This window comes from Mus musculus, chromosome 18 (genome assembly GCF_000001635.26).
Source record: "Mus musculus strain C57BL/6J chromosome 18, GRCm38.p6 C57BL/6J".
Classification (NCBI taxonomy): Eukaryota; Metazoa; Chordata; class Mammalia; order Rodentia; family Muridae; genus Mus; species Mus musculus.
The window spans coordinates 47,333,274-47,359,331 of NC_000084.6; the positions used below are offsets into that span (position 1 = coordinate 47,333,274).

A 26,058-nucleotide genomic window follows, 5' to 3' on the forward strand; every position below is an offset into this window, starting at 1 on the left:
CATCAGCATGGTGAAGAAAGAGACATTGTCCCGAGGAGCCAGAGTCATGGGAATTGAGTCCACACGGTGATGTATGGCTCACTGCGAGTGGACTATGACCCAAGTCTCACTGTACATTTCACAGAGGTGGGACCCAACCAGGAACAAAACCTACCCTGACAGCCAGCCTGCTGAGAAGACAGCCGTGCAATAAGATTGTGGAACCCTCACTGGCAGGCAAACAACAAACAACAGCTCCAACAAACTCCAATATGCTTATCAGGGTCTGACCAAGAAAAGGGCCTCAATCTCCCCCCCCCCAACCCCCACCCCCAGAGCACGCTGGCACCAGTCCCAGGCCTGGGGGCTCCTGAATAAGTCCTGTGAGCAGAAGCTCAGTCAGGTACTCCATTGTCAGCCTTGAGATGGTCTCAGCAGTCCAGGGGCAGCTGCACAATGCGAGTGGCCTCTGAATAGCAGAAAAGCTTTTTATTCAGGCCTTGTGTGATTAGGGGAAAAAAAAAAACCCACCAAACTGGTGTTCTTTTGTGCTTTACAAAGGCAGTACTTTGCTGGCTCCAAGTTCAAGACTCAACGGGCTATTAGGAGAGGCAAGATGGACAGTGTATTAGCATGTGTGTGTGGACAAAGAGAATAGGCATTCCTGAGAATGAAGTCCATAGCAAGAGCAGGTCAATGTGAGGGACACCTACCTAGCCAGCAGTTAGAAGGTGAGTGTCTGCAGGCAGCAGTCACACAAACACATGAGCACAGACACACACGTATACACACCTATCCATGTGAAAGGACATCTTCACAAAAGCAAAACAAAACAAAACAAAACAAAACAAACAAAAATGCCTGACACTGAGACACTAATAGAAAATGTATTCCCTTCCCAGGAAGGTTAGGGCCAGGATGAACCACAGAACAAGGGAAGTTAGTGCCCCAGTCGTCAGACAAGCCTGTGCTTCCAGAGAAGTTAAAGGATTCACCCCAAAGGACCCTGCATATTTCATAAACAAACAATATCTTCAAACACACACACCTTTTACTGGGGATACCATGGATGGCCCTTTTACCCACTTTGCACCAGGAGCAGTGTGGAAGTTTCCATGGAGACCTTGTCACCGGCTTAGGGACTAGACTAGTGAGTGACTTGAGACTCTAGCATTGTTATTTTCTAGCAGCGACTTCAGGGAAAATTCCTCTATTCTTCCAAAGCTCAAGTGACGTGACTCAAAACTGGGGATAAGGAGTAACGTATGCCTTTAGGAGTGCTACCAAGATAAACTCTGGGCATCAGAGAAGTGTTGCTTAGTGAGCTTGTTGCTACTAAAAGGGGAGGTGCTATTTTTATCTCAGGCATTGAAAGGAGAGGGGGAGGGAGGGAAAGAGGGAGGGAGGGGAAGAGGGAGGGAGGGAGGGAGGGAAGGAGAAGCACGGTAATGGGAAATACATAGGGCATAACTACAGAGTAAATGAGAGTCAGCATGCGAGGGACAGATAGATGTAGGCAGGTCACCCAAGCCAGAGGTTTCATGGCTTTATCTGCCTTTGAAAACCTGGGCCAAATGCTTAGTGTGAGTAATTATCAGCCACCCTCAGACTTGAATACCATGCCTCTCAGCCAGCTAAATAGGCTCAATGGTTGGTCTTCATTTTTTCCAATATTAGTAATAGGGTTCCTTGATCCTTTAAAAGCATCGTTGTTTTCCTCAAAATAATTAATTGCTGAACATTTTAGATTCCCTCCCCCCGTGCCCCCTGATGATCAGTATTCTGGCTACCCTGAAGTATTAATGTGGATGGCCAAGAGGCAATGTCCCGAATTGTCCTGACATCAAAACTGCACATGCACCATGAGCCTTCTGGGAAATTTATACAGTGCTGGCCAAGTAGCCAAGGGCCTCAGGAATAGGCAGGCACCCTACAAACTAAGCTACATTCCCAGTCACAGCTGTGGCTTTTATTTCAACAATTATTGGTACCTCATTCATTTACTTATTCTTTATTTTTATGTGACTGTTTTTTACATATAAAGGATATACTTAATGCATGGTGATTTTCTCATTAAGTAAATACACAAAGATCAGGTCCAACATGACCATCACTCCAAATTCCTTACTTTATAGCTCTCCCAGTCTAACCCACAGGAGTGACGACATTCATAAGCATTCCAATTCGTATATACTTTCTGAAGGTTTTTTTTTCTTTGCATGTTTGTTCAACAATGTAGTTTATTGTCAGTACTTGGAGTTTGTTGGCCATAGTTTGCCCTGGAACTCGCTAATAACAGCTAACAAAATATTTTGTGTTCTGCAAACTCTTCATTATAGACCAATCAGTCTTAAATACCTCTACTACTCCACCCCTTTCCATATGTACAACAACACCAGGCCTCCATCTTGAGAAGTGGCAAGAAACAGCATTTCTTCCTTTGGAAGGAGCTAACTCTCTTTGTTGTTGTTTGTTTTGTTGATTTTTTTTTTTTTTTTGAGCCAGGGTCTCACAATGTAGCACTGGTTATCCTGGAACTCACTCTGTAGATCAGGCTGGCCTGAAAAATCACAGCGATCCACCTGCATCAGCCTCCCAAGTGTTGGGAATCAAAGGTGTGCACCACTTTATCTGACAGGAGCTAAGTCTCTGCAAGGTCTTCAGTGTGAAGCTTTGCACTGTGGCCCTGCCTCTAAAGCTGGAGGCAATAGTAGGTTGCTTTTGCAGTTTTTGTTTCATGTTTATAGTGTTCCTCCTGAAATGTCACATATTCCTAAATCTAAGGTAATTAAAACTCTATAGACAGGGGGGTGTGCGCATAACATGGCAGCCTTTGAAAGCAAGCAGTTGCCCTGTTTTGCAATCTGAGAACAAAACAAATCATTGAGAGTCATGAAGGGAGAGGGCTCGTGCTTAGGCAGCTGCATGGAATGGTGTGCAGAGCTGCTCCCATGAGCCAGGCTGGCTCTCCAGAGAGAGGCTCCTGGGAGTCCAGCGTGGTGACCTTGTACCTCACTGCAATCCATTTCAACAACTGCTCTCACTCTGGCGTGTGCACTTCCCTTCATTTGTGCCCAATTAAGTCCCCTCAAAACACACACACACACACACACACACACACAGTGTCAAAAGATAGATAGATTTCCTCCTTAGTATTCACCCCCCCTGGAAAGGTTAACACCAGTGGTAGATGCTCAGATAAATTATTTCCCAGAATTCTTGAAATGCAGATACTTTATACTCAGTTATTATCTTACTTCTGGTCTGAACACGAACCTTTTGATTGTTACATACAATTGTAGTCATTTAGGTTTTCAGATGTTGCTGTCATTCTTAATATATCTTAAAGCAACAGGAAGCAACACATGCCTTTGTCTGGCTCAGTTTTAGTTTGTGGATGAAAGCGTGAGAACCTACTGGCCCTGTTCTTTTCTGCTGTTCTTTTCTTAATGTTATTTTTTTATTCTTTCCATTACAAGTTCACTTTGTCCCATTCACTGTATAACTTCTGTAAAATTTCTTTTCCGCACTTCAGCATCTTGGCTAAGTTAAAGGGTTCTGTATATGGTTAGTCTATTTTCTTTACATATAACGACACAGGATCCAAATACTGTGTTCAAAGCCTGTAGTTACTGTAAGCCTGAAACAGCCATGTTTTCATTGGAAAAATTGCGTCACCACACTCTTGATTGAAAATAATTTTAAATACTTCCTTTAATATAATGAGTGAATTACTATGGTGCCTTCCAGTCACAGTTAACTCTGCCATTGTTACAAACATGCCCTGAAGCAGGTGGCTGGAGGCTGATTTCTGCCCAGGCCTGCGTGGCATTTCTATCCACCTCATTGTAAGGCTTTCCCCCTGGATGCCCTCCTGCTTTGGGTGTTCGCAGAAAAGCCATGCTTCTCGCTGCATCACTGTTCCTGGAGGGCCCAGCCCTTGTCACAGTCTGAAATAGCAAAGAAATCAGCTCCTTCTTATGACACTTGACATGAACCCTGCTATGGAAAGATTTAGGCTGTGTGTAAATTGGCAACATCAGGGGTGGGTTATAGAGCTTTTCCACCCCCAAGGCTCTGTGTCTGTCTCTAAATCAGCCAGGCTTTGTTACTCCAGTGGATTGGCACTGTATAGATGCACCATGTAGGAAAGAGGTGGGTGAGCAGGCAGGGAAAGAGATGGAGAGGAGAGAGAATATGAAAATGAATGGCCTATGTTAACATTTTCACTTGTGTATTTCTTGACTGTTCATTCTCATCTTACTGGCACCATTACCTGCCAACGATTTCTACTTCAGATCAGCATCGTTGGGCACTTAGATGATAGCGAATTTCTACACATGGTTGAAAGCGGTCAGGAAAGAGTCTTGTGTAAATAACATTTCCCGTCACTGGCACTGAACTCACGTCAAAACTCTCAACGCATCTCAAGACAATAAAGTTCTCAATGGTATTAAGATGACAACATAAACTATTTACAGGGCAGGTTGCTCTGTCTTGTTTGATATTATTTGGGGCAAAATTCAGGAGTCAGACCTGGATCGAGTCTTTCTCAGGCTGCAAACGCTTGATAGTATTCATGAGGCTCAGCAGTGAAATGGGTGGATACGGAGGGGGACAGGCCACCAAGAACCACATGCTGTTCTTGCTACCTAGACTACAAGCTGGTGACAATCAATGTGCCTGAGTGCAGTAAATACCAAAACTCTGGTCACTTCATGTTAATATGGAAAGGTTATGGTCTTTGCCTAAACTTGATGTGTTAGTGTTCAAAAGTCCTGTACTATAGAATGGGATGGAATCATGAAATCTATGATGATGATGATGGTGGTGGTGGTGATGATGACGATGATGGTTGCTAATATCCAGTAACATGTGAAACCAATGTTCTCAAAGGGAGCCATGCTACACAAATGGGACATAGTAAAGGGTTAATTATTGCGCATGTTTCAGTGCTCAGAGGCCACCCATACAGGTTCATTCTGTCAGTGCTAAGCTTGCCTATCATTACCAGTTCAAACACTAATTAACAATTAGGGGTAACTTAGAAACACTTTACATATGAATGGATACCAGAACAACAAAAACCCCTCAAGTTCTTGAAGATGCCTTTTATTTTATTTTTATTTTCAAAATTCAGTTAGATCTTAGCAGAACCGCAAATCTGGGTTTTGGCAAAGGTGCTGGAAACTCCCTGTTCATTTTCTTCTTTGTTTGCTGAGGATTCAGTACCTGACTCTTAGGCAACCATTAGGGCAAGTCGCTCTGTTTTCTTGGGGAACCATTAGGGCAAGGCGCTCTGTTTTCTTGGGGAACCATTGATGAAGTCTCTCTCTACTTTCTCTTCCATGGACATCCAGGAAGCAATGGAGAAATTTTTAAATTAGTTCTTATTTCATATATATGAACTTTTTTCTGCTTGCACGTATGTCTTTGAACCACACGTATGCCTCGTGGCCACGGGATCCTCTGGAACTGGAACTCCAGCTAGTTATGAATCACAGATGGCTCTGAATCACCATGTGGATGCTGGAAATGGAACCCTGGTCCTCCAGAAGGACAACCAGTGCTTTTAACCACTGAGCTTCTCCAGCCCCTAAGAGCCTGGATAGAGAGCCGGGAGATAATTAGTGCATCATCTTCGGATGCTCTCTACTAATCGGATTGTGCGGGCTCATCCGCTCAAGTCTGCTGCCAAAGCGGATCGCTGTTTGGGTGTTCTTGAAAACAAAATATCTCTTCACTTCGAGGAGTAAATTCCCTTCTGAAGGGCCTCAAGGCCATTCTCCTCTTTACTCCTCTACTGTGCTTCTTCCCACGAGAACCATCTCCAAGCTCGCTACATATATGTATAGGCATGTAATTTTAATAGCCCCATTCACAGCAACCCTTCCTGTCCTTTTATCTTTCATTAAAAGCATCCAGAAAACATTTGCCTCCTCCCCCAAAACTTTCTACTACACAGAACTTAAAAGCACCATGAGTGCATACATCTGTTGCATCAAATAAACTAACAGGATAAAAGTTGAACACTGTGTTCTACTGGGACTCCTAGAGTCTGGATTTCTTTGAAGATGAAGTTTCTGGAAAGTCCTCAATTGGCGCCGAAAGTGTGGTGCCCCGTCATCACTTGAGACGCCCAATACAGATGTCCTTCCATCATGCTTGAGAAGCAGGAAGTGTCTGTGGTGAAGGAAGGAAGTATCTGTGGTGTCTGTGGGCTTGTTGGTGAGAAAGGAAGGGCAAATCTATCCCTCTTGTGTGCAGGCACCGTGACAGTGCCTCTCTCTACTTACCCCTAGACTGTCACCACTTTCTTGACGATCAGAGGCCATTGCATCTGCATGTTCTCAAAACCCTTGAACCTTCCCTGTTTTGGTTTATTTGTTTGTTTGCTTGTTTGTTTGTGGCATTTTGGAGACATTTTATTTTCAGATGATAATGCTGAGATTCAGTCCTATGTGGAGTACTCGAGACTCTAGACAAACTCAAAAACCTAAACACGGTATTGAAAGCCCCACCCCCACCTCCAGTCTCAGGAAATAGTAGTTTTTTCTCTTTCAAGATGATGTCACAGTCATTTCCAAGTACGATGGAGAGGTGATAGCTTTTACTGTTATGACAATAACTGGAATCTTTAAGTCGTGGGCACCTAGCACTTTGTGACTAACTAAACTGTACTTAATGTTTCTAGAAGACTCTTGCCACACCCCTTGGTCCAGTAAAGTGCCCTTCTCCACGCTGTCCCATATAATATGTGACTAAATGACCCAGTTGAGAAGTGGTTCTCTCTCACTCAAGAGCCCTTGGCTCTCATCTTTCTTCAAGTGTTCTTCAAGACTGCTGCTGAATCTTCCTTAATCTTCTGTTTTTCTCCTTCAGTGGGTTCTACTGAGAACACCATTTTCTCCCCCAGATTATTTGCATTACACCTGAAACATACCCGGGCTCCCGAGTAATCCCCATACATCTCAACTAACGCTGCTTAACGTTAACACCTAAACGTGTGACTTTTCAGAACAAGGCCAAGAACTCCACTTTCAAGCCCAAAGCGCGTCAAGAGCGATTAACACATGATGACTATTTAATCTTCTCCAAAGGTTTATAATCTAACTGGATTCCTGAGCCTCCAGGACTGTTTAACACCGATTAGGTGGGTGAAAGAAGACTCCCACGTGCTGACCTGAGTGTTTGCTGGCAAAAGGAAAAGAGGGATGAGGTGATAAAGCTGGCAGATGCGGGGCGATACCGTGGTGAGCCTCAGTGTTCCTGGTCAACGCCCCAGTGTGGTTAAATTCAGGACCAGCCCATCCCTTATCACTTTTGCCTCCACTGCTTTTGTCTTTGGATCTGTTTCCTTTGCTTCTCTGGTGAGGTCTACGATCTTTGGAGGCAGCTCTTAAATGTACTCGTGGAGGTCCTTTGATTAGGTGGGCTTGTTGATAGATTCACAAGCCTGAACCCGGAGCAGAAGGCTTTTACCCCTCATCTCAGGATGATCTTCACCTTGGTAAAGATGAGACAAAGAATTTTCTTTTGCCCCTCAATGTTTCTATTAATAACTTAGGTTGCTAATAACTTAGGTATTGGGAAAGATGGGGCTAGCTTCTGGTTTGTTTTTTTTTTCCTAGTAATATATTTACAGTTGTGTTTCCTTGCTTGTTTGTAAGAAGTCTGAAGGTAACCCTTCCAACCATGTCAACTGTGAGTGGCCCTTCCTTGTCAAAGTGAGTTTCTAGGGTCACTGAAGAATTTCCTTCCCAGTTTTTCTGGAGGATGACCCTGGGACGTGGATGTGCGGTAACATGGACACGGGGTCTATGATATCTACCCGTTTTACAGCTTCCTTTTATGCTTCTGTGGAGAGTTCTCCCATGACCCTGAGAATGGAGTGTATCTGTCAAAAAGACTGAGGCCATTATACAAAGAAATTTCCAGGGACAAAGAGAGACTTGTGATTCCTGTGATGTCATCGTTTCTGGTCAATGTTTCTCTAGCTTGGTATTTATTGCTTTTAAACTTTGACTTAAAAGATGAATTGGACGATGATTTATCAGCCTCGCCTTCCACTGATACAGGCAACCGTGTAAAAAGAGCTGGCTCAAGTACCACCTAATGGGCTTGTTTGTTCTGGTAAATGGCAGCACCGGATGAGGACAAGGAGCACATGCAGTGTGTGATGTAGGTTCAGAGGTATCATTCAGATTCGGTGATAACCTGTTCCAAGGAGGGATCTTTTCATCCCACCATCCTCACGGTGACCATGCGTTCTGTCATCCATCATAACTCTGCAGGCACAGTGGCAGAAATCATTTAGCTTTTAAAATTAAGGGAACACACAGCTCTGAGCTGTTAGTTGTTCACGAGGCTGTTAGGACAGTTGAGATTTTTTTTTTTAAGGGCTATAAACCATTTTGGAAGCAAGAAGCTTTAATAAAATGATAAATCATTTCAATAATAAGTATGTGCTGGAGACCCAGGCGGCGTCAAAGTTTTACTGATGCAAGGAGCTAGAACATGGTGGTAATTATAATCCGGCGGGCCACTGAAATGCCCATCTTCCTTATCAGCCAGTGTTTTCTCTTACCTCGGCTGCATTTGTCCGCGTGGCCCCAGGGCTGTTAGGTAAATAGTAGTCTGTGCACTGCACTACGTGGAGTCACAAGCAAATCAAGGTCCAGGTAATTCATTCCCAGAGACACTGTGATTCCTTTCCAACTTGAAAGATAAACCTACTAACAAACACCCTCGTGCGTCTACAATGTACTTAACTCACTGGTTAAAAATAACCTGCCCCTCCTTTTCCTAAGATAACCCCCCATATCTGCACCCTCTACCTCAAGTCCAGGTGTCATTTCAACCAGGGCCTCCCACAGTTCAACCTGCAGCCAATCACCTGCAGACAGGGTGAGGAGTCCTCTCTGGGTGGGCTGGCATGGGTCTGACTATTTGCATTTCTAATCAGCTCTAGGGTCACCGTGCTGCAGCTGGCTCAGAACAAGGTTTCAGATGCCTCTCCACCCAACTGTGGGATAGAACTAAGTAATTACTGAGAGCTCTTCCCTGGGGCCAGGAGATTGCCTGGGAAGCCCCCATACTCATTATAGTTCCTTATAGTAACCCCCCTCCAATTAACGTAAGAGCACTGCAGGGAATTCCAGAGCTCTCGGTACTGGGCTCACAGCCTATACTGAACACACCTATTTTCCCTGTCCCATCTCTGCATGGCTTAGCCATTTCTATCTCTTTTTATTGTTTATTATCACTAGTCTGAGCAAACACAAGCTTTGGCCTGATAAGTAATCAACTGGCTTTTCCATAAATAACACATTCTCACACACACACACACACAAAACGAGGGAAATGGAAAGGTGTTATATATTCAATTTATTTTAGGTTCCCAGCCTAGTTTTTTCCCTTGTGTTTGTTGCCTTATGTCCATTAAGTCATTCTGTTTGTGCTCTGCCTTTGAATCAGTTTTTCCTGCTGTTCTAAAAGAGGTTTTAAAGGGATTTCTAAAAATCTATTAGAATTTTAAAAAAAGAAAAAAAAAAGCTGTCCTTTTTATCTTGTGGCATTAAAGAAAAATGGTAGGTAATACCATCAGCACTAAGTGTCCTGAAAAGGTGGGCATTGACGTGGCTGAAAAAAATTTCATATTCAGTGTTATAGAAAATATGTACTTTGATCCTTTTCATACAGGTCATCTGAAGTGGAGCCTACCAGGGCATACACTAAGCCCTCTGAGGGTGTCCAACTGCAATTTATGTTTATGTTCCAGTATTCAGACATAGGAAGGGGTTGTTATCAAAAGTGAGTCAGTTCTCTATATTCCTAAAGAGGCTATTTTAGAAGCCTTTTTTTTTTTTTATCATTTTTCCTTTATCGCTTCACTATTTGATTCTCCTTAGTAAAACACTGATTCTATTAAGGAAGCCACTAACTGAAGCTTTATTTCTTACCAATGTTATTAACAAGCAAGCATTAGGGCTGGCGAATGATATCTTTGGATCTAAATCAGAGGAGGGAATGCAATGATGTAAATGGCTGTACATCTGATACTTTTATTAAGATACCGAGTGACCTCCAGTCAACACCAATGAATGTAAAGCAGTCTGCAAATAAGGAGGGACATGACCAGCATGATTAATTAGATACATTATACTTTGCATCTTGCAATCTATAAACTCCTCTTTCTAAGAGCTATGGTGTCCTTAGGTGTTGCAAACTAATACCATTTCCAACCATGAAGCAAAGCATCCCTCTCCAGGTGCATCTTTGATGCTAGGGCTTCTAGCCTCATAGTTGTTCTGGTTTCTGTGTAAGACCGTCTACCCTATCTCTTCATTTACACCTGCCAATAGAGATGTTGGGCTGATCAATCTTAAACTGACTCCAAAGCTCCAGTAAGTAGCATAGCGTCGCACTATGGAGCTAGGGCCACTTTACAGTGCCTCTACCCTTCCTGACAGCTTTCTTTTCTCAATGTGGTACTTAAGGTACTTTAGGAATCTTAATCCTTGTTTCCCAGGAGGACGTACAGATTCCTGATACAGGGTACTCTCACGTAAAGGGAGTTGAACAATGGGTTCTCAAAGCTCATGTTGTACCTTGGTGAACATCACACTCCTTGCGACACTGGAGAAAAGAATGGGCTTTGGGATGGTGAATGGAGACAAGTTTGAAACTCCTGCTTGGGCAGATAGATCTCTTAGCATTGTGTAGTATGTAAAGATAATGTTGCCCGTCATGGGAAAGTTAGTCCACTCACACAGTAGGCTCGTTAAGCATCCTCAGCTGAGGAGTTTGAGATATACCCCTAGCCACCAAATGTGCTTGTCAGTGAGATGATCACTGAGGCCAGGGAACAGTTGCCTGCAGATTATACGGAGCCAGGAGAAGAGATAAGAAGATGGTCTATTCTCACTGTCTGGATGTCTTCAATTCATCTCCAAACAGCCGCACAGTCTCCTTGCGTAAACCACAATGGGCACCAGAGTACTTTAAACTCTATGCTTTGAAGAATGCAGCCCTAGAAAATAAAGGCGTCATAGAAATGAGCAGCCTTTTCTCCCTGCACTTCCCACTTCTGGAAAGAACCACACAAGAAGCAAAGCATGGTCTTATGCAGTACTAGCAACTAGCTTTAAAGGGAGCTTTGGTTTTTAGCTAATGGAAAGATCAAATAAATGTACACACAATAACGTACAATAAAGTAAGCCTGATGTATTTTCTCCTTGATACCCAAAAACCAGGGAGAAAAGAAAATCACGTATTGAATCCTTGGGTATCAAGGATCTAAGAGATTATTTGATAAGTCTCATGTATTTCTAGTATATGAGAACTGAGTCAAGAGATAAAACTTTCTCTTGGGAGTTTAGGAGGTCCCTTTAAAACCTGAATCTATCCCCCCTGGAATAGGGAAAGTCCAGACATTAAGAAGGGAACACTATGGCTTGGAGAGACTGGAAACAGATTCTTGGTTGATTATGTTATTGTCTGACAGAAGAAATAGCCTTGTGGCGTCAGGAAGAGGAATGGGTGCTCCAGTGGAGACATCTCCAGTGGGGAGACCCAGTGGCCCCCTAGTTGCCTCTCCTCTAATAGGGGCTATAAAGGACACTTTTTACCTTAACTTTGTCAACAATGACTAGACATATAAGTGGAGGTGGAAACTGGAGACACAAAACAAAAATGAGCTGATTTATAATATCTAGGAAGTTACACTCTTCTAATGAGGCATAAATATCCAATTACTGTTACCAGAAGGTAGCACATGAGTGCCTTCCTGGCCACCACAGAAGTGAAGCATAGCATTCTTCACTTAGAAGTTCACGAGGCTTCCCCTGTCCTTTATGCCACATGCAAATTATAATACTTTTACAGAACAAATACTAGCATATAGACGATAATCAGAATGATCAATGGTTTTACAACATCACAGCCGTCTCTCTGACAATGGCATATACTACCTATATATAGCCCCTCATGACACACCTCAAACTCAACTAGCTGTGACCCCAAATACCAGTTACAACCTCCAAGCTCCCACTGAGGGGTCATCTTGATGTCACACCTAAGTTGCTGATAGAACCTAACCTAGAAAATAAGAAGCCCCATGGCCCCCTTTATAGTCTCGTTGGAAAGGGGTTGACAGTTTAAAGAGTTGTTGGTTTGTTTTTATTCATTCATTTATTTTGGTGCTGACCAAACTTAAAGTGATCACTGTCATTTCAAAACGTAAATTTTACACAGTCCTGCTCATTGTCAGTAGTTATTTTCCCTAACATCTCCTTCTAAGCCTACTAGGTCTTTATTTTAAGAGAGAAAAAAAATGTACACATGTACTGAAGGATCAGCACAAATTTCACAGCATCAGCAACGTCTGGATTATTTTAAGAGAGGGGGATTATCAAGAGTAGGGTTATCTGACACCACTATTCTGCCTTTTAGTCTTAAACTTGAAATAAGGTCTGTGAAGTAATACTGCTAAAGTGCCACTGCCAACAAGACCATGGGATATGAAGAGCCCCGTGAGTCTCCTGAACTTGACACTTTGCCTCTGACTGGCCTTCCTGAACCTCGATGAAAACAGGGAGAGATGTTTTTCCCAGACAGGTTGACGTAATCTTCCCCAGTGACCAGCTCTGGAAGGACTTGTCAGCGTGTGCCCAGTGGACATCTCTGTGCTCTGTAGTCTGAGGGCCTGGGACAAGCGCCCTGGTGTTCTTTGGCTAGTAATGATAGAGACCCCTTAGGTTTGACTGGAGCTTCGTGCTGTGTTCAAACAGACAGGACATCATGCGGTCAGCACCAGAATCATCTCACAAAACAAGAAATGCTATCCTCGGAGTGGTTCCCTAGTCAGAAGCCTCTAGAAAGAATTACCACTGCCAGCAAAAGGAGGGTATTTATTCCCATGGATTTTCTGAATCCCAAACTGGATCTAGCAGGTCACTGGGCTGGGGGTGTAGTTCTGTTTATAGAGTGCTTGCCTAGCATGTATAAACCTCTGGGTTTGATCACTTCAGCATGACATGAAATCAGGTATGGTGGCTCACACCTGTAATCTTATCACAAGGGAGGTAGAGGCAGGAGGAGTAGAAAGTCAAGGTCATCCTAAACTAACCAAATCTGCTGAGAATATATGGCCAACTTGGGATACATGAGATCCTGTCTCAACAGCAAACAACAAAACAGGATTCCAACCCTGACAGAAGAAATTAGCTCCCCTTTCAGCCTTACGTCACCCATGAGCACATTCAACAAGCAACGTGGAACATAAATGACTGGTGACTTCGAAGATGAGTGGCTTTATGGCCTTCATGGAGTGTCACCTGGATGAGATACTCATCACTACTAAAAGAAATATGGGTGGCAGAGTGGAAGAAGGGGTGTGGAGGAAGAGGGCGAGACATAGTAGCTTTGATATCAGAGAAGGTATCAAAATGGGCGAAGAAGGGCTACAAAAGCCAAATCCAGGTGTTCAATCATCACTGTGTGCTAATTTCTAGCATATACATGCGCGCGCGCACGCACACACACACACACACACACACACACACGTGAAAATTCTCTGGGCTCATCGGCTCATCTCCCCAGCATGCTTATATAAATTCACAGAGGATGGGGGTGGTGAGTTCTTACCTAGTATTAACAGTGTAACAAGTACTTAAAGCAAGCCACACATATTGACTCATTGAATCCTTATGGCTACCTGTGAGGCAGCCCCAACTACTACTCCACTGTACAAGACAGCAAATAAAGACATAACGAGGTTACTGTTTGCCTGAGGCCACACAGTCAGAGTGATGCCACATGGATCTGACCTTAGGCACTGGCTCTACTGTCTGCTCCACACACACAGACTTCTGTTCACTTCCCTCCAGCCACCTAAGTCTTGTTCTGATTAGTGGACTTGGACACACTAGATGTTACATAAGTTGTAATCAAAACTTCCTGTATCAGCTCTGTGTTCGCAATTAAATGCAGACATACTACAAAGGCAACAACAATAACCTCAGGATACGTGAGTGTCTGGGGACAACTTTAAGCATCAGGCGCCATCAACTCTCTGACAGCCAAGCCTGGGCTTTGGAGCACCTGCCTGTTATTTACCGGAAGCATTTTCTTGCAAGACATGGTGCCCAGGGTATAGAGCTTCTGTGTAGTTTTCTAGACTCACCTGAGGAAACCACAAGAGAAAAACCTGACGGTCACTCCACCCTGGAATGTCACTGACACCCATCAAAGAACCATAGTCTAACCAAGAGCACTCACTATAAGAAGAGCCACTGGCTAGGACTTGGTCTTTCACATGTGAAAAGACGAGTCTATGGCCTAGGGCATCCTCCGATGTTCATACTGCTTGGAAAAGGAAGATTTTGCAGGCAGCCATACATCCACCAAGCTTTAGTTTGTCAAGCTGGGGAGCACACGGTGTAATATCTGGGGGAAAATATTTTAAAAAAACCTCATAACTTTATACAGACTCTCTTTGTGTTGAGAGAAGAATGTTCCATCTATTTCTCAAATGAGGCAAAGGCAGGCGTGGACGGTTCTGTGAAACGGAAATGAGATGGTGAATGCAGAAGACCTTTGAAAACTACACTGATTACTTGGCCACCGCCTGGGTCAATTAATGATTTGGGACTCAATGAAATTCCTCCAGGGTCCACGTCAGTAGAGGATGGCGCTGCTGCTCCATCCGAAGCCCAGTGCACGGGCCACGGCAGAATCTCCAGTCACAAAGGCCTGAAGAGTAAGAAAGTGAGACAACCCACTCTAAATGTGGCGCTGGGCTGTCTGCTCTCTACAGGGAAGACCTCGATCAATTTAACGTGGCGGGACGACTTCTATCATGGGAAGGCCCAGGCACACCATAATTCCTCACACTCCATCTCCCAGGGAATATTACTAATGGGGCAGCTTCATAAGCCCAATAGGAAATTATTCCACGAGTGGTCCTGTGGTGCCAGATGTGACAAAAATGAATAATGTGTCATTCAGCCATTGTCAAAGTGCACCAGAAAGTCTTTGAAAAGTTTCTGGATTATGTTCAGGGTCCAATTAGTCACAATGTAGACTCCACATCTCAGATCAAAACACCAGGGGCCCCAGCAGGAAGAAAACAGACTCCAAGATACTTTGGAAATCTTCAAATGGCACCTCCAAAGGACAGTATTACTAGTTTGCATTCTTCTTTGAAAACTATAAAGGAAAAAAAAAAAAAAAACCACACACACAGCTCAAATACACCCAGCACTACGTAATTTTGTGCGACCCTATTGGGGAACTTTCATTCGTGCATTTACTTTAAACACACCCACCTCACTTACCCTTAAGTATATGAAAAACCCATCAAGTACAGTCTTAGCCCTATGTCTCCTAAACCTCGATGTTAGCACGGGAGTGGGAGCGTGTCTGAACTCCAGGTTTAGTCCCTCATAGGAATTGAATCTTAAACACCTCCTCTCCATCACTGCTTTGGCTGATCTTGGCCCCTGCTGTCATTAGTGTCTCTTTAATATGGCAGCTGATGCCTTGTGGTCCCTTTGCAAATGGGGCAGAGCAGAGCCTTGGGGAGGAGTGAATTCTAATTGCCTGCTGCAGGACTATGTGGCGCTGCCTGTGACAGCGGCAAATGGGGAAAATAGGAAGGCATTAGAGAAAGTCTGTTGTGATGGAGTGGAATTCCTAGAATACACTGTGCTATAAAATGAGATTTGGCTCCACGGAGCTGGGAGAAAACAATGGGCTCAATAGTACCCAGCACTGGCTGCTGGGTGTATTCTAGCTCCTTTAGTCGGGGCCTTTCATTCATGGGAGCAGGAGCCACACTATAAAATGAAGGGGAGGAGGGTGTCTTACTGCTGTGGAAATGCTGAGCGCAGGACGGCAGGAAAACCCCAACATACTTGCATACCAGGGTCAGGACATACCACTTTCCCCACCCAACTGGACGCAGCTTCAACAAAGACTATAATCTCTTCTAAATAAACTGCTATGATTAGTAAAGTGTATCCAGCATCAGGACTGGCTTACATAGATCGTATTTTAGAAGGAAGTAGAGAATAGGACAGACTTTTACCTCTGGAAAGAGGGGGTGAATGGGGTGACGGGAACAGAGCACAGAGTGTCCCTTTCTGTGTCTGCACATGGCCTGACTCTGTAAAGAGAAGCGACGAACAGTTAATGGGGAGCAAGCTGTTTCCCCATCACTGCACTCTGACAAAGAGTCACCCGCCAATCCGTGGAAGGCTGAGATTCCATCAGTAAACGGCAAGAGTGACTTCGAGCTTGTTCCTAACTTGCAAAGTTGAAAGGAAAAGATGAGAGAATTCTAACTCAAAAAAGTGCCTCAGACACTCCAGTGACTGCTGAATTAAAAAACAGCCCATTGAAGGCTGCACAGGCAGGTACACAGGTAGGTGCAAGCCCATGTAATTATTGATGAACAGTTGTCAAACCAATTGGCCCCTCAAGCACCTGCTTTAACGTGGTCAGTGGTTTTTAAAGTCCATTGTAACCGGACTGTATATTCAAAACTCCATGGCAGTGGTCACTAGTCAGTAATTAGCAGGGTGGAGAAGGAGGAATGGACTATACTGGTTCATTTAGAGATACTCACATGAAAGCAATGCATAATAACCTTCATAAAACTTTTATAAATAACTTTTACAAAGTAACTTTTATAAAAATTGCTAACAAATACTGTACAGGAAGCAAAGCTGTGGAAAAAATTCTCTACTGAATTTGGCTTAGTAAATATGGTGTGGTGGCAACCAAGTGGCCTCTGATTGGCTGACCATTTTGAAAAGGCTAGCCCCGTACACACACAGGCATAGGTATACATAAAGCATAAACACTCTTTTGGAGGCTCCTTACCCCCCCCCCCCCCAAGAAGCCCTGCGGTCCAAAGTCTCTGACTGTAGAGAAGGCTCAGTGGCCAACAAGGCCTCCACCCTCAGCCTGCAGCCAGGCTTGGGTGGGGAGGGTCATTGCTGAGCCTGCCCACTCCTGCCTTACTTGTGAAGACATTAGGGCACTGCCCATTAGTGCCTCTTCTGAGGAAGTGTTTTGTGTTGTGAACAGCTGTCCACTAACGTCTGGTCGGGGTCCAAATCCATTTCATAAAGAACACCAAACAGCTGTCAGATGGTCCCCAACTTTGGATGAATACCAAATGAGCAACAAGGTTTGCTACCGCTGGGGAGGGCCCCGGTTCCTATCATCTGTCTCTAGAGACAGCCCATCTCCGAGCTCCTGCTTGTTAGCACACTCCCCAAACCCTGACCAACAACTTCCTTATGTTTTGCAGACTAGGCTGTGCGGACCATTTGAGTAAACAAGTGGAGTCGATAAGGCAGGATTCTTGCTTGCCCGAGGTTGCTGATCAGTTTGACCCCTTACTTCGCCCCATCTTTCTCCTTTGTTTTGCTTCTGACACTGGTTTGCCTTCAGACTTGCTCTGTAGACTAAGAGCGTCTTGAATTTCTGACCCTTCTGTCTCCTACATGCTGAGATTACAGGATAGCAGGCTTGTGCCCCCAAGCTTGTGTTTATGCTGGTTGTAGGAACCAGAGCTTTGACCCTGCTGGGCAAGCACCACACTGACTGAGCTACATCTCCAGCCCACTGCCCACTTGCTTTCATTATATATATTTTTTTCTTAAAATGTTTATTTTACTCTTGAATATATGTGTACAATACTGCTTTTACTTTCATGATACGTATACGTGTGTGTCTGGGTACAGGTTTGTGTATTTGAGTGTGGGTGCCGGTGGGGAGCAGAAGAGGGTGTGGGGTCACCTAAAGTTGACAGGCAGTTGGACCTGTCAACTGAGTTCAAGACCATTGGAAGACATCAATGTTCTTAACCACTGAGCCATCCCTCTAGATTCTTCTTCAATCTCCAGTTTTTCCATATCCTCATGATGCCTTCCTAAATAGGGGGTGAAGTCCTGCTCAGAATAGGGAGTTGTTTTCCTATTGGCCACTTTACTGTTCAGGAATTAGATCTTTTGGAGACTACGTGTGTGTGAAGCTAAGACCTCAATTTGACAGGCCAGCGTGCCAGTAGATGAGGCTAAGAAACAGTGTTTTGCAGTGTTTTGTAGAAAATAAAGTTGTTCCCACTCATATGTCAGTTTTGAGCCTAACGTTAATTTAGAAGAGACTTCCCTACAGCCTTTTGAGTGACAGTTCTTGAACATTATGACGTCACTTCCAATCTAAACATTGCATTCAGAAAGCTCATTCAGCGAGGAATCCCTTCATCAACGCGAGTCTCAAGCAAGCGCAGAGCTTCGCACGCCCCAGTATAAGAACACTGCGATGTGGCCCAGGCACCAAGAGTCTCACAAACCTGCTCCTGACTGAGCCCTGGACCCACGGAATTTAACTTCCTTACCCTTAAAGACTTACTCAACACTTTGGACCTGGGTGCGATGCCTGCAACGGCCTGCCTTCCAGAGTGGGACCCTGTCTCAAAACACAAGGTTTGTGAATGTAAGGTCTCACATGTTTTAATGAACTCACGGTTACTAAGTCAGCTATTTTAAACCATACCCTAACACTCAGAGGAGCACACAGAATCATACGGAGGGCAAGCAAATGTCTCACCAGGAACTATCACACTCTCAGGATTTGTTTTGCCTTTTCCATTTTAGCTTCCATTCCAACAACCTACACTGAGGTAGCAACAGAAAACAGGGGTTAGCTAGTTCTATTAGGACAGCTTGATGGTGAATAATAATGGCTGACTTTTCTTGAGTGTTATCATTCAGGTATGTTATCTCAATTACCCTATAAGGTGGACACAATTAGTAGTCCCATTTTACAGATGAAGAAAACAAGGCACAGAGACATAAAGTAACTTCCCAAAGAAGCCACTGTCGACCAAGTATAAAACTCTAGAACTCCATCAGAACATCATGTACAAGGGACATAAGGTGGACTTTCTACACTGTGCTGTGTGTGTGGCATCAGCAGGTTCTTCTTCGTTCCTTCTGATCTCTGTCTTGAAATGCCAGGATAAGTACCACCAGCAGCAGTGGCAGCCACAGCAGCACACTGCCACTGTTATGAAATATGACAGCCATTCTGCTGCTGTGTTCTGGATATACACTCGGATCATTGACATGCCGCCTCTGTACCTCAGGCAGAGTGCTAGCATCGCACGTGCAGACATAGCTGCTGAGTCTGACATTTTCTCTGCACTTATTGGAGACCCTGGAGTATGCTCATTCCCCAGCCAAGGCAAAGCAGAGTTGGCACCCACTGTCGGCACAGGACTTACACCCAGTGTGGCTGCAACCAGGCTTCTTCATATTGTCAGAAAGCAAAAAGGCTAAACTTACTTTTAGAGGGCTTGGAACAGGGCAATGCACTAGCCTGAGAGCTCCAAGGATGACCGCAATTCTCCTGGCACTTGCTACTTTGATTTGATCTTATGTAAAGAGCTTCTAAAGTTACTTACAGAGCTTATTTTTAGCACATATGGATCTTTTGGAACACAAAGAAAATAACAAACAAACAAATAGTAAGCACTACTACCTAATAGTCCTGAAACTTTTCTAGTGTTGGCTTTTTAGTCATCAATGTGTTTGTCACATACACTGTTATCCTCTCTGCTATCAAGAGCATTTGTGATGGGAATTTTTAATTTATCATAACCATCCAGACCTTTCATTGGAAGTTTTGTCGCTTTAGAGGCCCCGTGTAGTGGAGGTGGCTGGTGATTAAGTGGTAACACTCTGCGCTCACCTTCCAGGGAATCATAACAAAAGTGGGTGCGCTGAGGCCAACTGCCACTAGAGGGCAGCCTACCAGTGAAGTTAGAGACGAGCTGTCCCACATCTGTGCAATAATTTGACAGGGGAATCGATAGTGATGTAAATTCAGCTCTCAGCATTATGACATCGACTAAAACATGGTACCAGGTTTTTTTTTTCTCTCAAAGAATCCAAGTATTAATTTTCAATTTGAATGTGCTCTTAAAAATACAGGTTTTCCCATCTAAAAACTGAGTCTGTTGTCTAAAAACTGAGTCTGTTGTCTAAAAACCGAGTCTGTTAAAATGCCCCCAACCCTAGAAAACACTTAAACTTTCTCATCTTTACTCATTTTATTGCCCACTTTTAATATTCTGTTACTTCCTCAAAATACTCAGCCTTGTTTTGGAACTCCTAGGTAGGAATAAGACTTTTTTTTTTTTTTTTAATACTACTAGTTTTATTTTTAAAATCCCATAAGGAAAAAGTGCAACATGAAAGTAAACAGAGCAGACTCACCCTTCTGGAGACTCTACAAAAAGATAAATATTTCTTAATATTTATACTACATTGGAAGACTCATCTGGGCAACCATACAATGTCAATATTTATCTAAAGATTAGAGCCACAAAATGAAATATGAGCGACCTCAATCGCCTATACCGTGAAGATGTTTTTAATAAAACATTAAACGGCACATTCTCCCTTCCACTGTGTGAGCGGTGTTCAATTTTAGGACTGTGCAGCCCACAGAAAAGCGCTCATTCACACACGCCTGGTCTTTACATGAGCCACATACGCCCAGGGTGGTGAGTGCTCAGTCTTCCTTGTGGTATCTACTTTTGAACTTACTGAGAACCGGCTCAAGGCTAGGCAAAGCATCATCAGGGCTGCCAGGGGGAGCCGTTCATCTGAAAGCCTTCAATATCATACAGAGGTAGGATGAGAGCAGTACATCTGTGTGCAAGCCTTTGATATCCAGTTTACTGCATATGACTTAAACTCGGGATATAGTAGCTGCTAACTAAATACTTTGTTAACCTGACCTCCTGTCTTGGCCAGTGTCACTGCTCTCATTACCTATTACCCAGCTGGGACATCTCAGAGCTATCTGAAACTCATCAACTCTGTACCCCACACATCCAATAACATCACACAGCCAGTGAGTTCCCAAGTCCTGCTGGCTGAACCACGCCCATACAGCCAGGGCTTGCCTCTGTCCATTCACAGTCCTATCATGCATATGTACTTCAGGAAGAACTATTTGGTGATGTCATCTTCTTGCTGAAAAGATAGAACATGGGCTCCTGGTCCCGCCCTCTACATGTTCACAGTTAATCAGTATGTTCTAAACCCACTCCCCACTGTCTGTGCCTCAGGTAGGATGCTTCTGCGCCTAGAGAAAGCACTAAATGTCTAAATGCTAAGTTAAAGGCCAGCTGCTCCTTTCGTTAGACCAGTAGTTGAGCTGAGACAGAGCAAGACGGGTGCCAGAGGGACGAGTCACTTCGGCTGTGTTATGAGGTCTACTTCATTCCTACATTTTTAAAAAGTGCATTTCTGTCCCATAGGTGCAAATATCCTAGGGAGTCATTCCCACCATAATATCTAATTGAACTTTTTGTCCCTCATGTCACAAAGTTGACACCTTGTACTGTTTCCAACTCCAGCTGTAAAGCCGAGTCCTGAATAAAAATGCTCTCCATGGTCAACTGGTCTTTCTTGAGAGACTTTTGTCTTAATATTTCAGGAGTCTCCAGGGATGACAACACCCCCTTCAACAATGCTCTCCATCAAGAAGAAAGGAATTCAGGACCTAATTGCTCTGTGGCCTCTGAGGGCAGGGCAGGGCATTCTCAAGACAGTTTCTAAATGTGTCCCATAGCAGGGTTCAAAGAGCAGGCAGGCAGAGGTGAGAATGTCTGTGATGAAAAACTGTCCTTTTTACAAATTATGAAAGTCCTGAGTAAACAACACTGTGACATTTTAGATTTTGGGGGTGGGGGAGGGCAGCACTCAAAGATTGTAGGTCTTTCTCTTATCAGAGATCTGCTCTTGGGCAAATTATTTGACCTCTGTAACCTTCAGTTATCTCATCTTAAAATTGAGCATAATGACACCTGCCCTGCCTAACCCATTACCATACCTGCCCTACAACCCGAGTTGTAATGAGCTGAAATGAGGCAATGTTTGTTGACACGCTTATGGAAAGAATACGCAGTATAAGCAGTATATAAATGAATCCTTATTACTAACACTCTTGACAGTGATCAATATAGCCAACCAGTTCTGATGAAGGACTTGCCAAGAGTCTCCAGGGACAATACCCCCTTTCCTTTACAGAAGGGCCCCCTAGGAGCAGCTCTCAGCTGGCAGCTCATCTTTCCCTTTGAGGATAAGGACAAGTAGTCCCACACGTGGGAGGGGGTGCTGTGCACAGTAAACACACGAGGTGAACGGGGCATGCACATCATGAATACTTCTCATAGAACAAGCCCTCCAGGCAAGGCTATAAGGCTAGGTATGATCGATAATATGCAAGAAAGTACATTGTCTTCGCCCTTTCATTTCTGCTGGGAAGAATTTGCATTTCAATAATAATGTGATAATGTCAAGCTATTCACAACATTTCAAAGTCTTCTCTTCCACACCTGGCGCGCTGGTGAGATCTGCTGAAGGACTGGATGCTGGCTGCTTTCTCATAGCAAAGGCGATGCTGCTGCTGTCCTCTTTATTCTTGGGAACGGATGTTGGTTGGGCAATAGTAACAGGGCTTGTGTTCTAGGCCCAGTAAAATGTGACAAGAAAAACCTCCACCCTCTGCGATATCCCTGGAGGATTAATTAATCAGCATATTCAAGGAGTTCAATTTCCCCTCAGCACATATAAGAGGAAACACCTTGTATATAAATGTTGCTTTTTTAAAATAGAAATGTCCCTGGACTCTGAGCATCACTTTAAAAGAGTGTCTAGGGCCAGGGAGATGGCTTGGTCAATAAAAAGCTCGTACAGTGCAGCCTGAGCAGCTGGGTTTAATCCCTGAGTCTATCTATGTAAGAAGCCAAATGAGGTGGCAAGCCTTGACTGGACGCCCCTGGACCAGCTAGCTTGAAGTACACAGAGTGGCAGAAACAGGAGAGACTCTGCCTCAAAATAAGAGGGACGAGGGAACCACATCCTTAAAATGGAGGTCTTCTGACCTCCATGTAACCACATAGCACACATGTGAAGAACTGCATGCATGCACATGCGCACACTCTTGGCCCCATATGAACTGCCTCTGTTCCTTTCGATTCTGGCATCTCTCTGACGGTCAAACACGGATCCTACCACAGAACTTTCCTGCCGCATACTGCGGGAGATGGCTCTGAAAACTACCTCCGGTAATCACCATTCTGGAACATGGTAGAGTGGATATTACAAATCAATTCAATTTTGGTAATTTCTCATTAAGATGCCTACAGCTGGGTAGGTCTAATTGTAAAAGCTAAGCATTTATAATTCATAAGCACAAATTATGCTAAACTAGATGGGCCTATATGTCATTAAGGTTTCATATAAGCTACAGAATGATTGTTCAGACCGAAATTTAATTCTTAAGTTGGCATTTATATATTATATCTAACTTTTATTAGACTCGCTGGTTAAAAGTTGAATGTAAATAGCACATTAACATTTATAATTCAGTTTCTTGATATCTGTTATAAAACTCATGACACACACACACACACAAAACCTCTTGTAAACAAGAGTTAGAGCCTGTTTCCTCCAGAGTTTTCCAAGTTCCCTGAGTGTTATGTTTAGCACCCACTAAAGGTGCTTCTGGGTAAAGGAAATGCTGCTTGGTCCACAGCCTCCCATATATAACACACTTTTATTTGAAAGAATTGGGACAGTATTCAAAGTCCCATTCTATTCTTTGGAAGAAATAGCGTGGAGCCAGTAAATATCAGAAGATAGGAAGAAGAAGATAAAGTCTTGAAGTAAAAGGTAGCTCTTCTACAAGACTCAAAGGCTCCATTGCTTACAGCAGTCCAGTTGTTCCTACCTTCACACGGCCATTCTGTGAGGAGGCAGGGTCATTCTCTCCATCACACTGAGAACCCAGTGCGCTTCATTTTGCCTAGAAATCTAGTGAGTGCATGCGCACAAGCCTCCTGTGCAAAATGCTCCATCTAAATACAGCCACCACCCCACCCCGAAACACTGGTGATCGTCAAACTTGCTTCAAGTCCACTTGGCGTTGGATTGGCATCCACGCAGAAAGCATCAATTTGTTTTTTCCCCTAAAAACAGCATTGCAATATTATGTTTAACTGGATCCCCAAGTGGTAGCCACAATCTTCTTATCATCCAGAGGGCAATGAACTAAATTTACTGTAATTCTTTTAGAAACAACGAAAAAGCTTTGATCTTTTTTTCCCATTGTGTTCCTCCTCCATATGCATATACATGTGCATGCATCAGTACATGGATATGTGCATGTGTGTGTACACGCATGCGTGTGTGTGTGTGTGAACCTAGGCTTGTGTGTGTGTATATATATATATATATATATATATATATATATATATATATATATATGTATATATGTTCTGCAAAATGAGCAGAAACATTTTCTTACCCTGCTCTTCCCCCCCCCCCCCCCCAAAAATCAAGGGTCTATAATTCTGAATTTACAAAAGCATGCTTTCTTTGCTTCTGGGAGATACATGAGGGGGAGGTGAAACACAGGCAGTCAGTAATTGCAACCTATGTGTAAGGCAGGCAGACCACATGATCAAAACCCGATGTGACACTTAAAAGTGTTTCTCCACAAGGAATTCCAGTGCCCAGAAGCCTGGTGAAGCCAGTAGCAATTACGGCCATGTTATCCTTTTCATTTACTTCATATTATTGGTCTCTAAAATCAATCATTCGGTGCGGTTGGGTAAGGGAGGCATCTTTACAATAGGCGCGTGCGTTCAAAACGCTTGTTGATCTTACACAGACATTTTGGCAAGGTCTGGGGAAATTTAAAACGGCTGCTTTGAAGCTCACTTTGAAATAAAAACTAGTCATTTTCTAGGTTTGTTTTTTTTTTTTAAATGACTAATTTTCTAGATTAGTCCTGTTTGTAATGATTTCAAAGTTTGCCTCTTCACGTGCTGTGTTGCCTGTCCAGAATTCAGCCCAATTTGTCTCTCCCCGTGTAAGATTTCTTTCTTTTCTTTTTTTCTTTTTCTTTTTTTAAATGTTTTAATCTACAAAGGAATCAAACTGCTTGGCTTGGATATGTAGGAGTTCCAGAAAGTCCACTTGAGAAACGGGAACTAAGAGAAGCACATGAGTGCTCCTGACCCTGGGCCAGACTGGGTATGGGATGCCAGCTGTGGCCTGCCTCACATGGGGAGGCACAGCACCATAGCCTTTGTCTCCTCTCCTGCAGCTCTTGCCTCCCCAAATGCCTTCTTGATGTAGCCACCCGATATACACACCACTAGAGAACTTCCCCTAATCAGCAGGTCCCCGAGACGAGACATTAAAATAACAAATACATGAAAACATTAATCTGCTGGAGAGCTGACATGGACAGGAGGCTGGCTGGTCCAAGGTTATCCCTTTGTTGTATAAAAGGCAACCAAATGGCCTCAAACACCTCAATAACTTGGACTTAAAAAGAGTGAAGATTAAACCCAAAGTAAAGGTCAAACCTTTACATTGCAAAGCCAAGCACAAGGCGTGGCCCCAATGATGTCATCACCCTTACTTAGCAACCTGCAGTGCCCAAACCAAGCTAGGAGAAGGTGACATTGTCAGCAAAGTCTACGGATACCTTTGTTTTACCTCCTTATTTAGGAATGGCCCTTAATGAAGAGGGGGAGCCCCTCTGCCTCCTTTCGGGAGGATGAAGGTGACATCAGCCTTTGGACTGTAAATCTTTTTCACTGAGGAATTCTTTCAAGACTTGAGGAAGAGGCAAATCCTGGAGTAAATACCAGCTGGATGTGCACATAACAAGGTCCAGGGAGAGACTCTCAGGAGTTGCTTCTTTTAATCTAGCCCTGAATTACACCAGAAACAGCTTTCAGCTCTTCTAGAGCGCCGCCCCCCCCCCCCCCGCGCCCTGCCAAAATAACTGCAAGGCTTGCAAGCCCTAGTATGTCTCAAATCTTCCCCAAGACACCCCAATACTAGCTGAGGCACTGAAACTATGGCAACCGAATAAGAAAGCAGCCTCCATGATTAATAGATGAAGATCCCCGAGATGGTGTCTAGCTGGGACCATCATTCATGATGTGAGCAGAATTAGCGCAGATTCCAT

The 26,058-nt window shown here is 43.8% G+C and overlaps 1 protein-coding gene across 4 annotated transcripts in view; it reads right to left on the reverse strand.

Moving 5' to 3' along the window:
• Sema6a (sema domain, transmembrane domain (TM), and cytoplasmic domain, (semaphorin) 6A) overlaps positions 1-26,058 on the reverse strand; it is a 125,947-nt gene that overhangs the window by 88,020 nt on the left and 11,869 nt on the right. Inside the window, exon 1 of one of the 4 annotated variants that reach the window (XM_006525727.4) lies at positions 1-24,174. The exons of the other annotated variants lie outside the window; for them this stretch is intronic. The gene's annotated coding sequence lies outside the window, so the exon portion shown is untranslated. Of the gene's footprint in view, positions 24,175-26,058 lie in introns of those variants that run through there. 4 annotated transcript variants of the gene reach the window in all.